Source organism: Lissotriton vulgaris, chromosome 8 (genome assembly GCF_964263255.1).
Source record: "Lissotriton vulgaris chromosome 8, aLisVul1.2, whole genome shotgun sequence".
NCBI lineage: Eukaryota > Metazoa > Chordata > Amphibia > Caudata > Salamandridae > Lissotriton > Lissotriton vulgaris.
In genome coordinates this window covers 292,465,708-292,489,307 of record NC_141696.1, presented here as the reverse complement: position 1 = coordinate 292,489,307, position 23,600 = coordinate 292,465,708, and positions in this window count along the sequence as shown.

The window sequence follows — 23,600 nt, the reverse complement described above, 5'->3', positions numbered from 1 at the left end:
ATGGAGAAAGATCTTCCGATGACCCGTCGTCTTCGTCCTCGATTCCCATGGTAAACGTCCATGTCGTCATGAAGTCACTCAGATGTGCCTACAGCTAATTAGAAAGCGATACATCCACGAAGGTTCTCCTGAAATCCTTTTTGCAAGCTTACTTTATTAGCTGCATAGTGTCCCAACATGTAACAATAAGCTGTTCTATGAAATCAAACATTTAAACCTAATATGTCCTGGTCAGATCGTGAAATTTAAGCTACAGCAAGCATTTACTTTCATTAATAAGTTTAGTGATTAGAATATGTGGCAGAGTACACAATCTAAATACAGTGAAATCATATGGTATGAGGAAAGAGAAATAACATTTTCAGGAAACAGCACATTTCACGAAGAGGTCATGTTCTACAATTCAGTTATAACTTTAAATCATCTTTTGCAAAAAAGCATTTATTTTCTTAAAGGCGTAGAGAAGAATAAAAGAATAGGGAGGCCTAGCAGTGCAAGGATAATAGGAATAGCATTTTCACTTTTGCACATTTAATAAAGGCACAGTTTCCTACGGTCTATTTTATTACACATTTATATGTTAATGTTAAGGCACATTTCTATATTAATAGAAGGAAAGTTTTTTGTAAAATTTTTTCAACTTCCTCATTCATCATCATTCCCAACAACTGGCCTGATTCCGATATCAGACGGACCGGAGTCCGTTCGACATCGGTCAGTAACTGTAACCGAACGACCTCCTGTCATCGGTTACAGACCTGCAAGTAGGATGCGACTGAACCCTTTTCGGTCACATGCCTATACCTTTCAATGAGAGCATGCATTCCAAATGGAATGCATGCTCACATTGAAAGAGCAGGGGTGCAGTTTATCCCCGCACCATCTGGCAGGCACCTCAAGGTGACTGCCACTGGGTGTAGAAATCAACAGGGGGGCACTTCATCCCCGCACCCTGTGGCAGGCACCTCAAGGTGACTGCCACTGGGTGTAGGAATCAACAGGGGGGCACTGTAGGCTGCCTTTTGGCGATGGCGCACCCATGGGGGCCCTGCTGGGGCCACCAAAGACAGTTTCCCACTGTCTTTTTATGCTGGAAAGACCGGCACAAAAAGGCAGTGTGAAACTGCCATCGTACTCTCTCAGCCGGAAAGAGCCCGCTGGGGGAGTACTGAAGGGTTTCCGGATGGCGGACAAACTCTCTGAGCCCGTCGTAAGCCATCCAGAAAACCGAGTCGGATTCCTTTACGACCGAGCCCATCAGAATGGCTCGGTCAGAAAGGAATCCGAATGGCACAATCTGATATGGGCAGGAGGGCTTCGACCGATGGGCTGAGCCCTTCCTGCCCGCATCCGAATCGGCCCCTAAGTTCCGAAAATGTAGTGCATTACCGAGTTTCCAGGGAGGTTTTACTGATCACAGAGGTAGACAAGTTTTCATTTGCTCCAGTGCAGAATTAGTTAACAGCTTCTTGCAGGAAGCAATTTTATTAACACGGGGGACACTAAGTGTAAAACTTGCATTTAATTTAATCTTGGATGAAACTTGCTTAGTTTCATATAAAGAAATTGCATGCAATGCAACCAAATGACGTAAAGGTATGTGTTGTTATGAGTAGTGCTTGTTTAACACCGCTTACCCACAATTGATGTAAAAAAGCATATTTTAACCCAAAAAAATAGCACAAACAGGTGCATGACAAAAACCGCAAACACTTGTGTTTGGTTCTTTTGAGCTGTTCTCATGCTCCTGCAAATGGTTTTTAGCTGGCCATAGTTTTTTTGTATAGTTTTATGGCATTAAGTGTAATATTAGTAATGTGAGATGCTGAAGATTGCGCAAGATTACACTAATATAAAGGAAAGCTGACCCCGGCTTAATTATATTGTACTTAGTGACTCGTTATCAGTGTTTGTGAGCTCTGACAATTAAGTCACTGTGTGCCACTCAGTCCACACAAAATTGTAGACCTAGGGCCTGATGATCAGATTATTAATTTTGAGATTTCTTAATACCGATTAGTACCGAATTGGTATCAAGAGATCGCAAAATGGTAGGTGCAGTTTGACGTATGCCTTAGATAGCGATTCCTTATGGTTTGCTATTCAAGTATTATGATTCCCAAATAAGGATTCCTTATCATTCTCTAATTATAAATGACGCTCTGTCTCGCACTGACATCACAGAATCTGTTTTGCAGACTGAAGGAGTACATCAGGCCATAAGGTTGATTGTTTGATGGAGTTTGGAGACAGGGTCTATTAACATCCACCCTTATACTGCATTTTAGCTAACCGGAATTCACAGAAAAAATGCAGTAGGAAGTGAAAAAGGAAATTTTGACAAATGGAGTTAGAAATATTAATAGAAGAATGCGTTCAAGAAAATAATAAATTATTTGTTACTATTCCAGGATCAACCAAAAGACAAATATGGCTATGCATCCAGCAGAAGATAAATGACGTTGATGTGACAAGCAGGAGTGTGGAAGATATAAGAAAACAATGGTACAACCTACATGCGGACACTAAGAAAAGAGTAGTGGGTAGAAAACAAGATGCAGCATGTACTGAAGGTGGACGAAGTACAGCACCCATTGCAACACCACTTGAACAGGTAATTGAAACAACCCTGCAGTCTGAGGCTGTGATCGGTATCAGTAATATAGACACATCTGACCACACTACAAGTGCAGAAGGTAAGTTTTACTATCAATGTGGTGTTTGTGAGATTTTAGACAAAGGTCCAGGATTATTAGCAACACTTTAAATACATGTAAATCCTGCAGTTTTCCACTTTTGTTTAGTGATACTTTTGTTTACAGTTCTACTCCATGTTAGGTTTTATTGTGACACTTTCACAGCATTCTGGGCCAAGTAGTTTCCATTTTTATAAATCAAATAGAATATTATGGCCACCTTTTATAAACTATGTATTTCAAACATTAAGGATCAATTTAGATATTGGTGACACTTGACATATCCAAGATCTGTTCTAGTTATCAGTCAATATTGGTATTAGATTATCGCTGTTTCACATCATTCAAGAATGTTGAATTATGAATAAATGAATGAATGAATGTATAGGGGGACTTATAAAGCGCAAAACTACCCCCAGGAATGTCCTGTCGCTAGTGGGAAAGTAAGAGCGGGATAAAAGTATGCAGTGGTGGAGAGCTCTGTGCATAAGTGTCAAGGTTTTGAACAGGAATCTTTTTTTGACAGGTAAGAGTGTAGGTTAATCAGATGGTTCATCATCGACACACGTCTGGGAAGTTGGAGTACCAGACTAACTGCTGCTTTCTGGACAGTATGCAATTTCCGCAACAAATTTTGAAGAAGTCCTGCATACAGAGCATTAGCATATTCTAATCTGGACACCACCAGGGTCAAGAGCATGGTAGTCCTAACAGGTAGGGAAATGAATTGTAGTAACTTTTGGCCATACACATCAGGCCAAAGCAAGTGCCAACCACCATGTTAATTTGAGTTAGAAAGGTCAACGGTTAGTCAATCTTAACTCCCAAGCTCTTTGCTACTTCACCTTGAGCATTAGGTGAAGGGGTCTCATCTGGCCAGTGAGCTTGTAGATTCAATGTAAAATTAAAACCAAAGCTAAGAACCTTTTGGTCTTTTCAGGATTACATGTAAGTTTAATCCAGTGTCTCATCTTTCTTTAATGGGAAAAGTAGCTGAGTGTCTTCAGCATAGCTCACGGTTTTGGCCCAAAAGGACTCGACCAGAGTGGCCAAAGGGGTCATGTAGATGTTAAACATTGTAGGGCTAAGGGCCGAGCCCTAGGGCACTCCCACCAAGACCATACTCTTGCTATAGGAGAAAAGGAGGCATCCAGACCTATTGGTATCTTTCCTCCAGAATGAATCATAGCTAAATCAGCGCTGTACCCCTGATACCGATCTCACCGAAACAGGCAAGCAGCCTGAAATGCGGCACTGTATCAAAAGACATGTTATTCATTGTTTATGTGGACTTTAGGTGTATAAACTTACACATTTCAATGACATGTCTTCCCTCTCAGTCATTACAGATAATCTATTCCTGATGCACAACTGGAAAGCAGCCAACCACTAACAGGGGAAGGAAATAGTTCTGCTCCCGAGACAAGCAACTCACATGAAACAAGGCATGGAAGAGAAGTTTTATTACAAGATGAGCCTGCCGAAAACAGCAAAATGTTCAATTTGCACTTTCTGTCACTAGTTTACCTAATATTTTGACACCAGTCACTGTGACATCAGAAGCAGCATCTATTTCAACACCTGTCACAACAGTTGGAATTACTATATGCCAAATAATTCTGGATAGCACAAGAACCACCCACATAGTAATTGGCACATCTTCTCCAGCTGATTTCTAAAGAGTGGAAAACAAGATGCTTCAGGTTCAAGAGAAACAACATAAGGCCCTGTGTAAAATAAAAAGCTAATTTGGTGGATTAAAAAACACAATGTGAGACAGATTTACTGTATTGTCAGAAAGAATTCATAGCATATCAAAAGCCATAAGTAATATGTCGAATACCATTAAACAGGGCTTTGTTCAAATGACACAAGAACTTTGACATTCAAAACAGCAATAACAATCTATGTGTCGCTCTGTGGATAGGCGTGCTAATGCAACGCATATTTTGTTCAAATGTACAGGATCATTTTGAAAATGATAGCATTGTTTTGAAAGGTAGTTTAACAGATATTTATAATATTGTTATGGATCGAAAAACCAGTAATGTCACTATTGAAAGTCAATTTTCAGCAGGCAAAAGGGAGGAGTTGTCTAATATGGATACCTCACCTATCCATATATAGGCTTACTGTTAAAAAGCCTCGAAGAAGCAGAAGTGTTGATGTGTTACTGAAAACACAGGAAACCAATGTTAGAGGAAAGAAATTGGTTTAATTTAACATGATGACCACTTTCAATGTTAATTAGTTTCACTTGTGTTTTCAAAAATATTATCATGAGAAAATATTGCAAAGGGCCACTTCAAAAAGATAATTTCTTCTTGTAAGTTAGCTACAAAATAAATATATATATATATATATATATATATATATATATATATATATATATATATATATATATATATATATGTGTAAAATAAGGTACAATTATGAGCATTCACTTTTTTTATATAATTATTTATTCCTCACCTGAGAAATAATTATTTGTAATGTCAATTCGTCATGCTATACACTCATCTGCCATAGTGGCCTTTTTTACTGGTTGGACTGGGTCTGGGTGTGGTTCTTCATCTTCATCTGAACTGTCATCATCAGGTTCAACAGTTAGTCCCTTACTCATTGCCATATTGTGAAGAATAGCACACACAGGCAGCTCTCTTGGGCAAGCTGGTCCATCTGGGTATCTGGGGGGAACAAACTCTAAAGAGATATTCGCTCCTGTTTTGTAATGCTGCACTGACAGTATGCAGTTGAGATATCGTACAGGCCTGGGGTGCAGAACTCCCCCGAGCATGGCTAGGTGGGCGCAGAACATGGACTGGTGTATGCTGGCAGAACATACGGTATACCAAGCATGGGTCTGCCTGAGGAAATGTGATAAAGTGTGGGGTCAATGGATGGAGCTGAAAGAGTAGGAACATTCAGTGGGAAGTTGGGGTGGTAGAGGGACAGGGCCACATGTGGACACCTGGGAGACACACACCAGGAACACCAGGAAGCAGCAAGAAAGACGCCTAAATTTCAGGATTCTCATGTGTACATTAACAGACTTCCATAAGATGTCATGTAATAAAATGTTAGACCTGTACCATTAATAGTACATTGTCTATTTGCAAATGCCAATAAATGTTTTTTTTTTAAAGAATAACTCACGTAGCTATGATTTGACAAATTTTTTCAATTGTGTACTGCAATGCTCTACCACTTCATGACAGCAGCGAAACCTCCCCTTCAGACTCTCAAACGTGCTCTCTACTACTGATCTTCTTTGCTTATGTGTGCTGTTGTTCCTACAGTTCTGGCATTTAGGTAAGGGGTCATAATCCAGCACTGAATGGATTAAACACTGTCATCTACTTTTAGAAAAGCATAAAATGTGGGTCTGTAAACACATAAATGTGACTACAAATAAACAGTATAACAATACTTACCAAGAAGATATCCTTCTCCAAGATCTCCCCTTGCCAGCAGGTTATAATAGTCTGAATGATAAAAGATGGAGTCATGTGAACTCCCTATGTACTTGGCCACTAAATCAGATATTTTGTAAACATAATTACAAGCAACTTGAATATTTTGAGAATGGTCGTATTTTCTATTCTGAAATAAATACTCTGATACTGATGGTGGGCATATTTGTATGTGAGTGCCATCAACACATGTTATTACATGTGGGAACAGAGCTATGGCATAATAAACAACCTTTGTTGCATTAAGTGCTGGTGGCGTGCTTGGAAAAGAAATATGTAAATGTATTTTTGATAACGTGGCATCTAAGAAGTTATAAAAAATAACAGAAAGTGCACTATGAGATATCCCCAAGCAACTGCTACTATCCCCTGGTAGGTACCTGAGGCTAGAAGGTGGAGGCAGCAAAGTATTTACGGCGTTTCCGTAGTCTAACCTGCTGCTGGCGAGGGCCTGGGTGACCGTTCTTCTCGTTTCTGTGGGGATCCACTTGTAGATCTTGCGGAGCATGCAGAGGGTGTTGAAGCAGGAGGAAGAGACGGCATTGACCTGCTTTGTCATGGAGAGGGTGGAGTCGAGGATGACCCATAGGTTGCGTGCGTGGTCGGTGGGTGTTGGAGCTGTTCCCAGTGCGGTCGGCCACCAGGAGTCGTCTGAGGCCGAGGGTGTGGATCCGAGGATTAGACTTCCGTCTTGTCCAAGTTCAGCTTCAGTCGGTTGTTCTTCATCCACTTGGCGATGGCTTTCATTCCTTTGTGGAGGTTGGTTTTAGCAGCGTGGGGGTCCTTGGTGAGGGAGAGGATCAGCTGGGTGTCATCGGCGTAAGAGATGATGTTGAGGTTGTGCAGTCGGACGACGTGGGCAAGCGGTGCCATGTGGATGTTAAACAGCGTTGGGCTGAGGCATGAGCCCTGGGGTACGCCGCAGATGATCTTGGTGGCTTCGGAGCGGAAGGGGGAGGCAGATGCTCTGTGTTCTGCCGGAGAGGAAGAAGGTAGTCCACTCCAGGGCCTTCTCTTGGATCCCAGCGTCGTGGAGACGTGTGCGTAGTGTACGGTGGCAGACGGTGTCGAAAGGCGGCTGACAGGTCCAGGAGGATGAGGGCTGCGGTTTCACCGTTGTCTAGCAGGGCCCTGATGTCATCGGTGGTGGCGATGAGGGCAGTTTCAGTGCTGTGGTTGCTGCAGAACCCGGACTGGGACGGGTCCAGGATGCTGTTCTCCTCCTCAGTTGTTTGTTGACGGTTTTCTCAATGACCTTCGCCGGGAACGGAAGCAGGGAGATGGGCCGGAAGTTCTTGAGGTCCTTGGGATCCGCCTTGCGTTTCTTGAGTAAGGAGTTGATCTCTGTGTGCTTCCAGCTCTCCAGGAAGGTTGCAGTCTCGAAGGAGACATTGATGGCTTTCCGGAGATGGAGTGCGATGGTGGTGCTGGCTATGTTGAAGATGTGGTGTGGGCATGGGTCTGACGGAGATCCGGGGTGAAGGGTGTTCATGATTTTGATGGTGTCGTCGTTGTTTATGTTGGTCCAGGAGAGCAGGCGGTCGGTGCGGATGGCGGTCGTGGGGGCAGGGGTCTAAGTGGTCTTCAAGGCGGTCATGGCATTGAAGCTGTTGTGGATGTCTGCGATCTTGCGATGGAAGAAGGTGGCAAGTGCGTCGCACAGGTCTTGCGAAGGTGGGATGTGGTTGGTGTTGGAGCAGGGGTTGGAGAGTTCCGTCACGATGTTGAAGAGCTCTTTGCTGTTTTGTGCGTTGTTATCTAAGCGGTTTTTGAAAGAGGCCCTTTTGGCGGATCTGATGAGGTGATGCGGGTGGCGTTCTTGAGGGCTGCATAGCTGTCCGGTGTTCGTTCACGGTGCCATTTCTTCTCTAGCTTTTGGCAGGTTTGCTTGGAGGCCTGGAGCTCTTCAGTGAACCATCTGGCTTTCTTGCTGGTGTGGCTGTTGGAGGGTTTCTTGAGCGGGTGAGGGTGTTGGTGCAGTCATCGATCCACTGTCTGAGGTTGCGGGCGGCGGTGTCGGGGTCAGTGGAGCAAGACCACTGACTCATTGTCAGTAAAATTGCTCTCCCACCCTCGCAGCTCCACCATTAAGTGAGGTGCCCCTGCCCCTGCACTCTTGAGTGTTGGTGATCGAGGCCCTCCTCCACCCGCAGGTTTCCCTGCGCCTCATCCCTGGTGGTCCAGTGGACCTCTGTCTCCTTTCTTTCTTTCTGCTACTTCACTTGTTTTTCTCCCCTTTCTATCTTTCACCTTTCTGCACCTCTGCTCTTTTGCGCCTTATTTCTGCCCATTTTCCCTTACTCTCCCTCCGCTCCTTCACTCGTTTCACTCGTTTTTCTCCCCTTTCTATCTTTCACCTTTCTGCACCTCTGCTGTTTTGTGCCTTATTTCTGCCCATTTTCCCTCTCTCCCTCTGCTCCTTCACTCGTTTTCACTCGTTTTTCTACCCTTTCTATCTTTCACCTTTCTGCTCTTTTCTGCATCTCTGCTCTTTTGTGCCTTATTTCTGCTTATTTTCCCTTTTTTCTTTATCCCTTTTTTCCTCTCTTTACCTTTTCCTGCCGCTGCTGCCCCTGCGGCCCCCCCCAGCGCGACCGGCCCAATCCAGCTCCCCTCCCCGCTCCCGCCTCCCAGCTGTCCAGCCCTCCCCGACCCCTAGTTAATGGCAGCCACTGCGGGGACAGGCGAGCAAGACCACTGACTCATTGTCAGTGAAATTGCTTTCCCACCCTCGCAGCTCCACCATTAAGTGAGGTGCTCCTGCCCCTGCACTCTTGAGTGTTGGTGATCGAGGCCCTCCTCCACCCGCAGGTTTCCCTGCGCCTCATCCCTGGTGGTCCAGTGGACCTCTGTCTCCTTTCTTTCTTTCTTTCTGATACTTCACTCGTTTTTCTCCCCTTTCTATCTTTCACCTTTCCGCACCTCTACTCTTTTGCGCCTTATTTCTGCCCATTTTCCCTTTCTCTCCCTCTGCTCCTTCACTCGTTTTCACTCGTTTTTCTCCACTTTCTATCTTTCACCTTTCTGCACCTCTGCTCTTTTGTGCCTTATTTCTGCCCATTTTCCTTTTCTCTCCCTCTGCTCCTTCACTCGTTTTCACTCGTTTTTCTACCCTTTCTATCTTTCACCTTTCTGCTCTTTTCTGCATCTCTGCTCTTTTGTGCCTTATTTCTGCTTATTTTCCCTTTTTTCTTTATCCCTTCTTTCCTCCCTTTACCTTTCCCTGCCGCTGCTGCCCCCGCGGCCCCTCCCCCCCAGCACGACTGGCCCAATCCAGCTCCACCCCCGCTCCCGCCTCCCAGCTGTCCAGCCCTCCCCGACCCCTACTTAATGGCGCGCCGCTGGTGCACCGAAGGCGCATCAAAGGCAAGCACGTCTGCGACCCGTCCGCGACCAGCACCAGGAACCCTAGACCTCCGCCCCGCCAACGCTACGACCCAGCAGTACTCTACGCACTGAACCCAGGCTGCAACAACAACTGGAAACTAGCATCACCAGCCGACACCCATGGACCCTTCAGCTGTCACCGCTGCCGGCACACCTGCAGCACCGCCAAGAACACGGATCCAGCACAACCCGTCCACAAGAACACAACCGAACTGAAGACCCTGCAATGCATCCTCCTCAACGTCCGATCCCTCCACAAACACGCCACAGAAATCTGGGACCTCCTCGACAGCACCACCCCAGATGTAGCATTCTTCACCGAAACCTGGACCAACACCACCTCGGGACCGGACATCGCCATCGCCATCCCCCAAGGATACAAGATCTCCAGGAAGGACCGCCCCAACCACCCAGGAGGAGGAATCGCCATCGTCCACAAATCCAGCCTCCGCCTGAGCACACTCCCTGACGAGTCCACAAAGCTGATGGAACACCTTCACTTCAAGATACTGGCCAGCCCCACCGCCGCCCTCTGAGGAACCGTCATCTACCGACCCCCTGGACCCCGCGGACCCTTCGCCAACTCCATCACGGACATTATCTCCCCGCAGGCCATCGCATCCACCAACTACACCCTGCTGGGAGACCTCAACTTCCACCTCGACAATCAACTGGACCCCAACACCACATGCCTCCTGGACAGCCTCCACAACATTGGACTCCGTCAGATCGTGACCGAGCCCACGCACTCAGCAGGACACACCCTCGACCCCCTCTTCACTACAGGAAACTCCATCACCTTCAGCCACACCACCGAACTCCCATGGACCGACCATCGTTGCGTCCACTTCACCTTCAGAACACCCACCATCCACAGACACCAGCACCTGCTTCCACAAAGAAACCACAATCACCGATGACCAGCTCACCTCCTCACTCAACAACTCCACCCCAACCATCGCGGAAAAAGACGACCCCAACACCGCAGCCCGAACCCTGCATAGATGGATCTCGGACAGCACCAACACCATAGCCCCCCTCAAGAAAAACAGCAATACCCATGCCAAGAAAGCAAGATGGTTTACCAACGAACTTCGAGAGTTCAGGCGCACATGCCGCCGCCTCGAAAAGACCTGGAGAAACACCAAATCCACAGAAGCCCACAACAACTTCAGAGCCGCCACCAAAGCCCTCCATCAACTCATCAGAGAAACGAGGAAAAAAGCAGTTGAAGACAGAATCTCCATCCACGCACACAACAGCAAGGAACTCTTCAGCATCATCAAGGAGTTCGCCCAAACCACCAGCGAGTCTACCGACATCCCACCCTCACAAGACCTCTGCGACAAACTCAGCATCTTTTTCCACCACAAAATCAAGAGCATCTACGACAACTTTGACGAAGACAACCAACACACTGAACCCTCACCAACCACTCCCGACACCCGGAAACCAGCGATTGATGACTGGACAGCCCTCACCACCGAAGACACACTGAAGACAATGAAGTCAATCCACTCAGGGGCCCCCACTGACCCCTGCCCCCACCACATCTTCAACAGAGCCGCCAACACCATCACACCCATGCTCTGCCACACCATCAACCACTCCCTGGCGACCACCTCGTTCCCCGACGACTGGAAACACGCCGAGGTCAACCCCCTCCTGAAGAAACCCTCAGCGGACCCCACCGACATCAAAAACTACAGACCCATCTCCCTGCTCCCGTTCCCAGCGAAAGTCATCGAGAATGCAATCAACAGCCAACTCGCCACATTCATTGAAGAACACAACATACTCGACTCCTCCCAATCCGGCTTCAGAAAAAAAACACAGTACGGAAACCGCCCTCCTCATCGCAACAGACGACATCTGCACCTTACTGGACAAAGGAGAAACAGTAGCCCTCATCCTCCTCGACCTATCAGCGGCGTTCGACACAGTCTCCCACCGCACCCTAATACGCAGACTCTACGATGCAGGAATCCTGGACAAGGCCCTCGACTGGATCTGCTCCTTCCTCTCCGGCAGGACGCAGCGGGTCAGACTCCCCCCTTTCCTCTCGGACCCCACACCTACCACCTGCGGAGTCCCCCAGGGCTCCTCCCTCAGCCCGACGCTCTTCAACGTCTACATGGCTCCACTTGCCCCCATCGTCAGAACCTACAGACTCAACATCGTGTCATACGCAGACGACACCCAGCTCATCCTCTCCCTATCCAACGAGCCCAACACCGCCAGACGCAACTTTCGAGAAGGCATGGAAGCCGTCGCCAAATGGATGAAAAACAGCTGCCTACAACTAAACACCAACAAAACAGAAGTACTCATCAAGGGCCCAAACCCCTACGCCTGGAGCGACACCTGGTGGCCCACCTCCCTCGGAAACCCGCCAACCCCCACAGACCACGCACGCAACCTGGGAATCATCCTGGACTCCGAGCTCAAAATGGACCGCCAGATCAACTCTGTCTCATCTTCCTGCTTCCACACCCTCCGCCTCCTTCGTAAGACCTTCAAATGGATCCCCCTCGAACACCGAAAGACAGTCACTCACGCCCTGGTCACCAGCAGACTCGACTACGGCAACGCACTCTACGCCGGATTAAACAAAAACCTCATCCGCAAGCTACAGAACATCCAGAACGCAACCGCAAGACTGGTCCTCAACCTGCCAAAACACTGCCACATCTCCCAGCACCTGCGCACACTCCACTGGCTCCCCGTCGAGGCGAGAATCACCTTTAAGATGCTCACCCACGTACACAAGGCCCTCCACAGCACCGGACCAGCATACCTGAACAGCCAACTCAAATTCCATGCACCCCAAAGGACCCTACAATCAGCCCAGCTTTCCTACGCCGTGGTCCCTCGCACCAGAAAGACCAGATCGGGAGGCCACTCCATCTCCTTCCTCGAGGCCAAAGCATGGAACGCCCTTCCGCTCCACCTCAGACAGACAACATCGCTCCCCATCTTCGCAAGAAACCTCAAAACCTGGCTCTTCGACAGACCCCCTCCTTGATGGAATGGAACCTGCACCCCCCCCCTGCCCCCCACCCCTAGCGCCTTGAGACCCTCACGGGTGAGTAGTCGTGCTTTAACAAACTCCTGATTGATTGATTGAGTGGGGTCGGCGGGTGGGCTCCGGGCAAGGGTGGTGGTTAGCTGGTCTTCTGTGACTTTGCTCCAGCAGGGGTGAGGGATTTGTTGGGAGCAGTGGTGCGTGGTGGGGTTCTGGAAGGTGAAGTGAATGCAGCGGCGGTCGGTCCAGTGGAGTTCGGTGGTCTGGTTGAAGGAGACGTGGGAGCTACCGGAGAAGATGGGGTCAAGCGTGTGGCCGGCGGAGTGGGTCGTGCTGTGACGAGTTGTCTGAGTCCGAGGTTGGCAAGGTTGTCGATCAGAGTGCTGGAGTTGGTGTTGTTCCCGAGGTGGAAGTTCAGGTCCCTGAGTAGGATGTAGCCCATGGAGGCGAGGCCGTGAGTGCTGACAAAGTCGGCAATGGAGTCGCTGAACTTTGGTCGGGGTACGGGGGTTCTGTAGACGAGAGTTCCTCTGAGGGGGGTGTTATGATCGGTGTGGACCTGAAAGTGCAGGTGTATGGCGGTGCTGAGGATGTCGTTGGTGTTGGTCGAGATTCTGAGAGTCTCCCTATGGACAATGGCGATTCCTCCTCCTTCTCTGTTGGCCCAGTCCCTAAAGGTGATCTTGTAGCCTTCCTGGATAGCTATGGCGGTGTCGGTTGCTGAGGAGGGGTTCAGCCAGGTCTCTGTCAGGAAGGCGACGTCTGGGGAGGTTGAGTCAAGTAGGTCCCAGAGTTCAATGGCGAGTTTGCGGGCAGAGCGGGTGTTGAGAAGGATGCATATGAGGTGGTTGTGTTCCTTCACGGTGGGTGGCTTGGCTGTTCGGATGCTGGTGAAGCTGCAGTTCTGGCAGGTGAAGGGTCCTCGGGTGCGTTTGGGGTGGCCAGGAAGCAGGTGTGTGATCGTCCAGGGGGAACGAGGAGGAAGAAGCACTAACAAAAGGCAATACAATTACAAAGGGAACAGAAGGCACAGGGCACAGAGTTAGAATTGGTGGAAAAGGAGGAGGAAACAGCAAACAATTAAGGTGATACAGTTACGAGGAAACAGCAGGCCGAAGGGCACAGGGTACGGAGTTGGAAACAGGGAACAAGGAGGAAGAACTGCATACAAATAAGGCAATACAATTACGAAAAACAGTAAGAATCACTACAATTACAATGAGACAAACCTACCTATGGCCTACCACTGTGGGTGGAGGAATTCTCCTCAGTAGCGGCAGCTGGGGCTGTATGCCAGGACACACAGGCGGTGCTGTGCAGCGTGGGGAGCGACCTGCCTAAGAAGGGTAAAGGGTCTACAACATTCCCTCAACAAAATGCAGGATTATGCTACAAAGAATAGCCTGAAGGTCAATAGTTGAGTGCAATGCCTGGGGGTAGCCAAGGACGCCAGCACCACAAACAATCTGCGAGCTCAGTTGCACTCAGCTTCGCCTGCCTGTCATCGGAGCTGAGTGAACCCACTCACAGTGTGTGACTGAGATACCCTGATTAGAATAACCATCTCTCCTTGGAAATTGGTGCAGACCTCTGCCAACTAGAGACCCGAGTTCTTGAGTTCTCCTCAAGTCTCTTTAATCCACCAATATATTGTCCCTGTCCATGTATCTCAGTCTAATATGTTCCTTTTATGCTTGTTTTTTTCCTTTTTTCACTATTTTTCCATCTTTGTCTTACTCATTTCTCCATTTTCTGTTTTCTCTCACGGGGTGTTGTTCTGGCTAAAAGTCTGATAATTAAAACTAAATAACAGTCCCCAAAAAAGAGTGCTGATGGACCCCACCGGCAACCCCCAGCTCTAATTAAGCACTGGTGGAACCCCTATTGCTGTAGGATTGTCCAGTTTGCTTGTCAGGCACTAAACCATCACCAGACACGTTTTAAATATTAATGCCTAACCCTTGCTTGATTACAGCAATAGTATGGGAAAGCCAGTCCGCTTGGCTGACAATTAAAGAAATTGTGGAGCAGGATGCATTATCTCCATAGTGTACAACATATGGTGTTCCACTCGGAGTCTGCTTGCTCCTGATAACTGTGCCGGAGCGGCAATGTCTGATAACGCCACTAAACCATTATCAGGAGGAAAGCAGAACCAAGGACATATGAACTTCCAGATTGCTATCATGCCCCTTAATACGATATTATACTTTGAAATGCATTGGCCCAACTCAATAGGGAGGAAACGGATGCAGAAACATGTTTACCAGTACTTTAGGCACAGAGCAGGTGGTGCCGCGGGTCAGCACCCATAAATTTGAGAGAACACACATTAGTTGGTTGTATCAAAGTGAAAGGCTTTGATTACAAAAAAAATATCTAACAAAATCTTAACCCACTGCACTGTGAATATCATATCCTAAGGGATTATGCTGGCAGCAGGCGCCTTGAATATTCTATTGCTCCCAAGGCAAACTTCAGGTGTGAATCAAAATGGAAAACATCTGATGCTTCCAGAGCAGGGCACGGAAAACAGTCCAGAGACCGTGCGGTCCATCTTGTAAAGCATTCCCAAAGACAAGAATTGCATTGCTGTAAGAAGTTCGCCCTAAGAAGGATGTAGTACCTCTAGTTCTCCTGGGAATGAATTCAGACACCATGGGGGGTTTTACTAACATTTTGCTCAGGCGCTCGTGTGGAGCGAAACTACTCAAAGCATTCCGGCAACGTATTGCTTATCTCCTGTTATAAAGTTCCGTATTTGGATGGCGCATAATTCAGACAGTCGGGATGTGTATTTGGAGGGCGAATAATTGCCACTGTTATTTCTGATATTTTGGTCAATAAAGGAATTATTGAGATCTTAAAGGATGTCTTGTATCTATTTTTTGTTCAGAGGCAATTCTGAAAACGGAAGGGCACATTTTGATTTGTTTACATCCAACCAGATAAAGACAGTGATGTGGGTGGTGGCGGTGTTACCCTAAAGACAGCTCACTATGGATATCAACTTGAGCTAAGAGCCTTTGCTCAATGTATAAAACGGTGTCAAATTATGCCTTGGACGAGCCTCCGGGGGGCATTTTGCCAAATGAAGCCATTCTTAAAGAGGCCCACCATGGGTAAAAAAAAAAAAGTACTTTAAGAACGTGTCCCTTTTGCAGCTATGGAAGGAAGACCTCTTTCACAGCTGAGGTAAATTATTTATTTTTAACCTCCTAATAAACAATAACGGTTACATTACTTTTGTTTAATTGAGACAGTTTGCTTTGTGTTACAGTTTTTTCTAGTCCATGTACGAGGCAAACATATAACAGTCCTTTGCTAATGACATTGCACGCACTTCGCAGGAATTCTAATTATGGTCCTCACAGAGCGGTGGCAAAGCTTTTAAATGCAGGACATCTGACACGGCTTGTAGGAGTTAAGGAGGAAGCATTAATTAGGATTTTGCTCACTTGGGAAATGTACGCAGCCCGGAGAAATGTTAAAAAAAAAATGAAAAGCCTTTTTCTCTGATACCGAGAGTGACCTCTTTTGGCTTAGAGGGCTCTTGATATAACAGGCACTGAACTAGCTAATTAGCTTGGCACAGTTTCAGACAGTTGGATTATGGGCAGTGATAAAGTGCAGCAGAAGGCATCTCTTGGCACGCAGCCCTATTACTCATGCACTACCGTTAGGTTTTCTGGTGGAAACGTCGATTAGCAGGATCCTGGCGCCTTTGATTAGAATACGTAAGATGGCGCCATTCAAATATAGATTTCGAAGTGCTGTGCTCGTATGTGCAAGCAATTTACAAACTAACGCTGTGATGAAAAAGTGAAATATACTGTTCAGCCATCGAACCAGTTTTAAGCATTTTGGCTTTGTTTTTATTTAAGTTTTTTTCAGCTCTCCTGACAGTGAAGGCATGCATGCTATGTTGATCGCGAATAGTGGCGGTGCACGGCCAGAGAAAAATCAATGTCACGCAGTAACCATTATTGACAAAAAGCCTGGGTCACCCTAAAACGCCGCCCCATTAGCAATATCTTTACGGTTGAAAAACGCAGTGACGCTCCGCGGATTGACATATCTGGTTACTGTACCAATCCGAACAGGGGACACTGCAAACTAGGTCAGTTAAAACCTGACTGGATTACTCAGACCTGCGTCTAATTTAAACGGACTACAAATTAGGAAGTGACACATCGCATTAATGAAGCCTCGCGCGCTAATGGAGGGAGCAGCCCGCACTGGCGAAGCCCTCGCGCCAAGAGCAGCTCGGCAGCAGCGCTGGAACCTCTCCCTGCTGCCAAAGGGTGTCACTGTAGGATTTCACAAGGAGAACTGCAAACCAATCACGTGAAAGAATAGGTCTTTTATTGTTGAGCGGCGCGAGTCAATACAATAGCAGCCGATTCGCATTAACGAAAATGAGAGCATTAAGAATGGTAGCCTGTGATTGTCACAAAAATGCAACAGTAAAGGTGATCAGTGATCACGATTTGATCGCCTTAAGCGCTTATGTCTACAAAAGCACTTAAAATGGCTGAAGGAATGTAAGGGAGAAAGAGCATTTCAATAGATGCCGTGGGACATTAACTGACTGAAGATGAAGAATCAGAAAAACTATTGTCAAAATGTTAAATAAAATGAAGCATAATATGATTTGGACACATGACCACATTCTAGTAAACCTTTCTATGCGATACTAGGCATGGGTTCCATGGACCGTGATGCCAGCATAGAGAATCGGCCCTATAACTCAAATTGCAAAGACAAAACATCCATAATTGGGGAGCTAAGGGCCTTAAAGCATCGATATAAAGAACATAATGTAACATAACGTGAAGTGACATAACGTAACACAACACAACGCAGGCAATCATGAAAAAGAATGTAAGTCAGGTACATGTGCATCTTTTAAGCCAGAAACATTTCTACGTAACAGTGGGAAGTTTTACAATAAAGCTGTTAGAAGAAGAGCCCTTATGTTTTGGAGAAATCTCTGGATATAAATTAAACGAAAACAAAACCCAGATAATAATCAACAAGAATATAAATTTAAGCGATGAAAGAATAGTCAGAAATGCTACATATCTCGGCGTTAATATCACATCTAACTTGGACGAACTCGTCAAAATTAATATAGATCCTCTCCTAAAACAATCATCGGACAGCTTGGGCAGACTAAACAATTTACATTTAACTCTTATAGGGAGATGCAATGTAATTAAAATGATTTATTTACCGAAGTTTTTATATTTTTTTCGTACTATATGTTTACATTTTGATACACTAATATTCAAACAAATTGAAACGCTTTTTTCTCGATTCATATGGGGATATCAAAAGACACGTCGAGCATATAAGCACATCTCACTTCCGAGAATGAGAGGGGGTCTTGCAGCCCCAAATCTTAAAATATATTGGTGGGCTTCATTGTTGAGCTACAGCAAAGGCTTACTTATGTCAGATGATTCTGCGATTATTGAAGGGGAAGTCCCTTCTCCTTGCAGACTTATTCTGGGAACAGAAACAAGTGACCATTTATGGCGACTAACATATGACAATCACTTCAAAAAAGTCCGATTTAAAACACTGTTAGGTATCTACAGCGCTTGGTCTAACATCCGTAAATTACTAGGAATTGGCAGATACTCGTATTACACTAGTCTCATCCGAAATCATAACCTCCCAGGAATATTTCATGATACATGCACGATCAGATGGATCAATACAGGAATTACACATTTGGGGGTATTTTTTTCACCATTGGCCATTAAATCTTTTGAGGAACTAAAGATGGAATTTGGGCTTGAACATAGGGATTTTTTTAAATACCTCCAAATTAGAGATTTCATAATTAAAAAAGGGGGAGGTAGGGCCGAGTTTCATAAAGTCTCGATTATAGAAGATATTATAGGCAAGACCCCTATTAAAATAGGAGATACTTATAAAACGTTAATCTCACTGCTACCAGATGATCTGGATAGATATAGTCTCAAATGGCAAAATAAACTAAATATCACTATAGACGGCGTACAATCAGCATTTCAACTCTCTCAAACATCACTAATATCCACGAAATTACAGGCTCAATATTATAAGACTTTCTTTCAACTATATTACACACCGTCTCAGATTGCTAAATGGAGTATAGGGAAAGGTACGAATTGTCCAAAATGTGCTACACATGCCGCCGATATAGTACACATATTTGCCACATGCCATTCACTAACTATTATCAGATCAGAAATCTCTAAATTTCTTTCTGAAATCTTTCAAAGTCCAATCGTTATCACGACAACAGAAATAATGTTGGGATTAGAACAAGGTTTAAGATCCAGAGAAACACAGGGCTTGATATCCATATCTATGGCCATCTTTAGGATCTGTCTGGCAACTGGATGGCTGGATCCAACGCCTCCGCTATTTCAACAGTGGCGATCAAGACTCCTAGCTAGCTATAGCCTAGAAATAGCTATATACAGGAGGAAGGGGTTACAAAGGAAAAAAAGGGGTCTCGAGATTTGGGGCCCCCTAATTAATTGGCTGCAAAATAACGAATAATGATAGGCAGCAAGTAACTTATAAATCATGTGAAAATAACATGACTTAATAACATGCTAACGAATGGACGAATGAGTATGGAAATAGAAAATAAATATACCTAACTTATATAATTTATCGATCTAATAATCTAGCTACTTTTCCTTTCTTCTTTTCTTCTCCTCTTCCTTTTTCTTTAACAATGTGCTAATATGTTATTCATTATATGTTATCATATTCAGCAAGAACTAGTGAAATACGTGTTTATATTTATGTTTTCGTAATGAAATTTTTGACCAAAAAAAAATGTATAAGCTGGCTGGGCATGGGTGGGGAGGGACTAAAGTTGGGAAGGGACTAATGCAAAAATGTACTGCATAAAGAACTGTTAAATAAAAAAAAGGGAAGTTTTAGAAGAAACGAGAGACTGCAGTTCTAGAAAAGAGGCGAAAATGCCCCAAGACTTGTAGACCCAGATTTATGATTTTTTCATGCATTACAACACAACTTTTACTGCATAAAAGGGCAGGAATGTGCCATATCTGTCACAATATGGCACACTGCCCTTCTCTCTTTTAATTTAATTTGCGTGTTTATATAGCGCTAGAATCACTCCCGGAGGAGTATCTCCGCGCTTCGACCGCTGCGAAACCCTTCCTGGCTTCCCTGAGAGATGGTCCCTTGATGGGTATCTCCAGGGTGAGACCAGGCATCCCCGGCGGTCTGGTGGGGCCGTTAGTGAAGATGAGGCAAGCTAATGCCCAGAGTTGCCGAGTGTGATCGCTGATCAGAGTGGGCACCGAGGCGAGAGAATTATCGAGTCCACTGACCCTGGTCCAGAAACCTGCCGCGCCGGGAATCGAACTCTGGTCCCGGGCCGTCCTCTGCTCTCGGGTCTGCCGCCTCTAACCAGTGAGCCACACTACTTCACTCTCTTGCGCAGGCGCACTCAGTGCACCCCATTGGCAAAGTAGGTAACCTTGCGCCGGGGTGCAAGGCTGCCTGCGTTACAGTCATCATGGCTTTTCTGCAAGAAGGGACATTTTCCTGGCCCAAAACAATGCTTAGAGGCAGCACTCGTACAAAGATGATACAACGAGGAGAAATAAAGATATTTCTTCTCTTTGAGCCTCTATCAGGAAGGCATACAATTCTGATGCATTCCTAGGTCTACCAGTGTTGCTAAATCTGGGAATGCTTCAAAAAGCATTGGTGAATGTGCGGGAACCCTCGTGTTTCACCCATGTAACCCCTTTCCGGCATAGTGTAATGCAAAGCAGCAACTTTCTCTGCCTTGTATTACACCAGATTTACCAAGACAGGTAACGCCACGTGGCGTGGCATGACCCTTGATAAATCTGGGCTGTTGTTTTAAAAATTGCAATGAAGCACAACATTGTAGGTAATATTCATTGTCAGTCGAGTGTAGGGCTAGTCAAAATAGCTAAACACAGCCTGCAGTTCTGTGCCTCAAGCTTGGAGATTAAAGGTCATTTTCTAAGATCGCTCAAAAATCTCCCAAGGGATTCATTAGCCAGTAGTGGCTGGCAGGGAACAGGGGTGGCACGGCGGGGCGGAAAATGTTGGTGGGGTGGGAGGAAAAAAACAATTACCTCCTACAGGTGCCGTATCCATCTCTCCACCATTGTGTTTCCTTTTCCGGTGAGCCCAGAAGCAGGTAGCACACATGCTCCCCTAAACCAATCACAAAGCTGCAATGCAGCATTGTGATTAGTCTGACCGCCATGGTTCAGCGCTCAGGCGGGGACAGGATGCATGTGCTTGTTCCCCACAAGGCTGTCAATTACAGCCCTGATGGGGAACAAGCAAAGTGTGCATGACTGTTTGGCCAGCCCAAGATAGCCAGCTAAAAAGTCATGCGCGTTTGGAGTGTGCAAACCACTGCTCCCCCAATGCCACCAGCCCCGCCCACCCTAACTCAGCCTCAAACCTACAAAAAAATAAAATGGTAATAACGTGATTATCATTTTACTTTTTCTGTTCTGAGAGCAGTGGGGCGACTCTCCCCTGCATTAGCGGAGAGGCCGCCACTGTCATTAGCCCTTGCTCTGAAGCGTTCATTTTTTAAATACTTAAAGCTCTGTGAAGGAAAACAGGCACCCGGAGTGAAGTGCAGTCCTTCCCATCTCGCCACATAGTTATAGCGGCATCTTTTGTTATGGCATATTGTATGAAGTTGCAGAGTTGTTCTATTTTGTGCAACATTTGGGAAGTCCTAAGGAACTCCTTGCAAATTCATCAAGTTTGCGCTGTTTTCTGCCTAAACATGTTCCTTAATAATGATATGCAAATGGCAAATTTGCAGAAAAAAATGCTGTAAACAACCTCCATCCTGGCTGGGTTTAGTCAGAGTGATAATGGTCTCAATGGGTGGCAAAAACACCATCAAAGTCTAATGGTTGGAATGTAGAGTTGAAGTCGCCCGCTATTACAAAATTCTGATTGGGAGGGGATTGATCGAGTAAGCCTTCCAGTATTTGGATTGTACGTGATAGGACCCCTCCTCTGGTACCTCTTACATATATGTTAAAAAAAGTAACCTTCTGTATTTTTTTATAGCTGAATTTAAAGGCCAAGATGTCGGGCGACTCAGTATGAAGTTGTCGTATAACACAATTGAGGGAGGCTCTGACCCATGCAGACAGACCTCCAGAAGGTCTGCCCAATTGGATTGGAGTAGCAGGAGTAAAATAGCGAAGAAAGCCAGGCCAGTAGATGGTCTCTAGAGACCATGTCCCCCAAAAGAAACATAGGTCATGCGTTAGACCTAAGTCCCGCCACATTCCATGAGATTAATAGCAATTTATTAATATCCAATTGTTGAAATTCCTTGTCAATAGTGGGAGGGGATACAAGTGTGTTCATATTCGAAATGATAGGACAGGTGGACATATTTGTAGGAGCCGCACCAGACAAGTTTGTGGGTGCTATGCCAGGCAAAATGGAAAATGGAGTGTATCTAGAAAGTTGTGGATTGACAGAGAAAGGTGTATTATTGTCGGGAGTATTGAGACTTACTACTTTGGAATTGGAATTGATCAGAATGCTTTTGGAAGAGAGACTCTGTAAAAGAGCTAACTTACTGCTATCCTCATCGATGTCAAATCGACTGCTATAGGGGCGTCTGAGTCAGTCAATACAGTTAAGAGATTAAATATATGCATCAATATTTGGGTGCGCTTGAGGTCTAAAGTATTTAAACTGGAGTTTGGAGGAACCTGGGAGAGAGGTCCTGTGATCTAAATCAACTAGATTATCTGCCAAATCAGAGGAGAACAGGGTTACATCTAGATTGTCAAACCCAGAACCAGCACTTACCGACCTTTTCACACTGATAATATTGTTGCAAAATAGAGACTGGCGACCCCAGACATGTTGAATCCAATGTGCCGCCATATTTTTAAGGGAGTCTTCTGACTCTGAGGGTGAATGATGGGACATCTTAGGGAAATTAATCATCATGGTGATGTAGCCGCAGGAATAATACTTACTCCTGGCTAAATATAAATTATTAATTTGCTCTTTCCCATGTGATCCCCTAAGTGCAGGCGCATGAGCCAAGTTATGAAGCTTGACTCCATGGGATAAATTCTGGGTGGCAGGTATACCAGTGTTTTGCTTTAATGAAAAGTCAACCCTCCCTACTGCGGGCCTATTCAGAAGGCTCTCTCGGAAAAAGGTTTTGCTTTAATGGACAATACATGTGTTGGAGATGAGAACACTTGGGAAAGTATGAAGTGCGATTGGAGATTAGGAGCAACTGAGCTCCTGCATGAGTCTAAGATAAGATTTATTGAGGCGGTCAAGGTGGACACCAAAGATTTTAAAGCACCCACCTCCTCCTTCAAGGATTGTGTAAATGAGACAAGTAGAGCCTCATTAGTGGTAGAACACACCAGGACTGCTGGATTACTAGGTTGCCTTTCAGGATTATTGGTATTAACAAAAACACCATCAGTTTGCTGGTCCTCCTGCAACTTGCACAAGGGATCAACGCGATTACTGCAGGGAACAGCATCTAAATGTAAATCAAAAATTGGAATATCTCTGGAAGGAAAAGAGATTGAATGAACAACTGGGGGAATGGGACATGGAACAATCTGGGCATCAGTTGAAGGTTTGCACCTCTGCTCCTTTGAAAACATCTCAGGTATTTTCCGATGGCTTTCCGTTACGTGGGAGGTGGGGGGAATTAATGCACTAGGGAGAGGAACAGTAGGATCCGGGACAAATATCTGCTCACATTATACCAGGAGGTTATCAATCCTATCGAGAACACAATTGTCCCCAGTGGATTTCCGAGTTTTCTTAGACTTCTTAGGTTTGACAACACCTATACCCCCCTCCATGGCCTTCCATTTAGCCATATTAGTATGCCAAAGATGAAAGTAAAATTGAGATCAGAGTCACCAAAATTCCTGAGATGGAACAGCCTAACAAAGCAGATAGCAGTCAGATAAG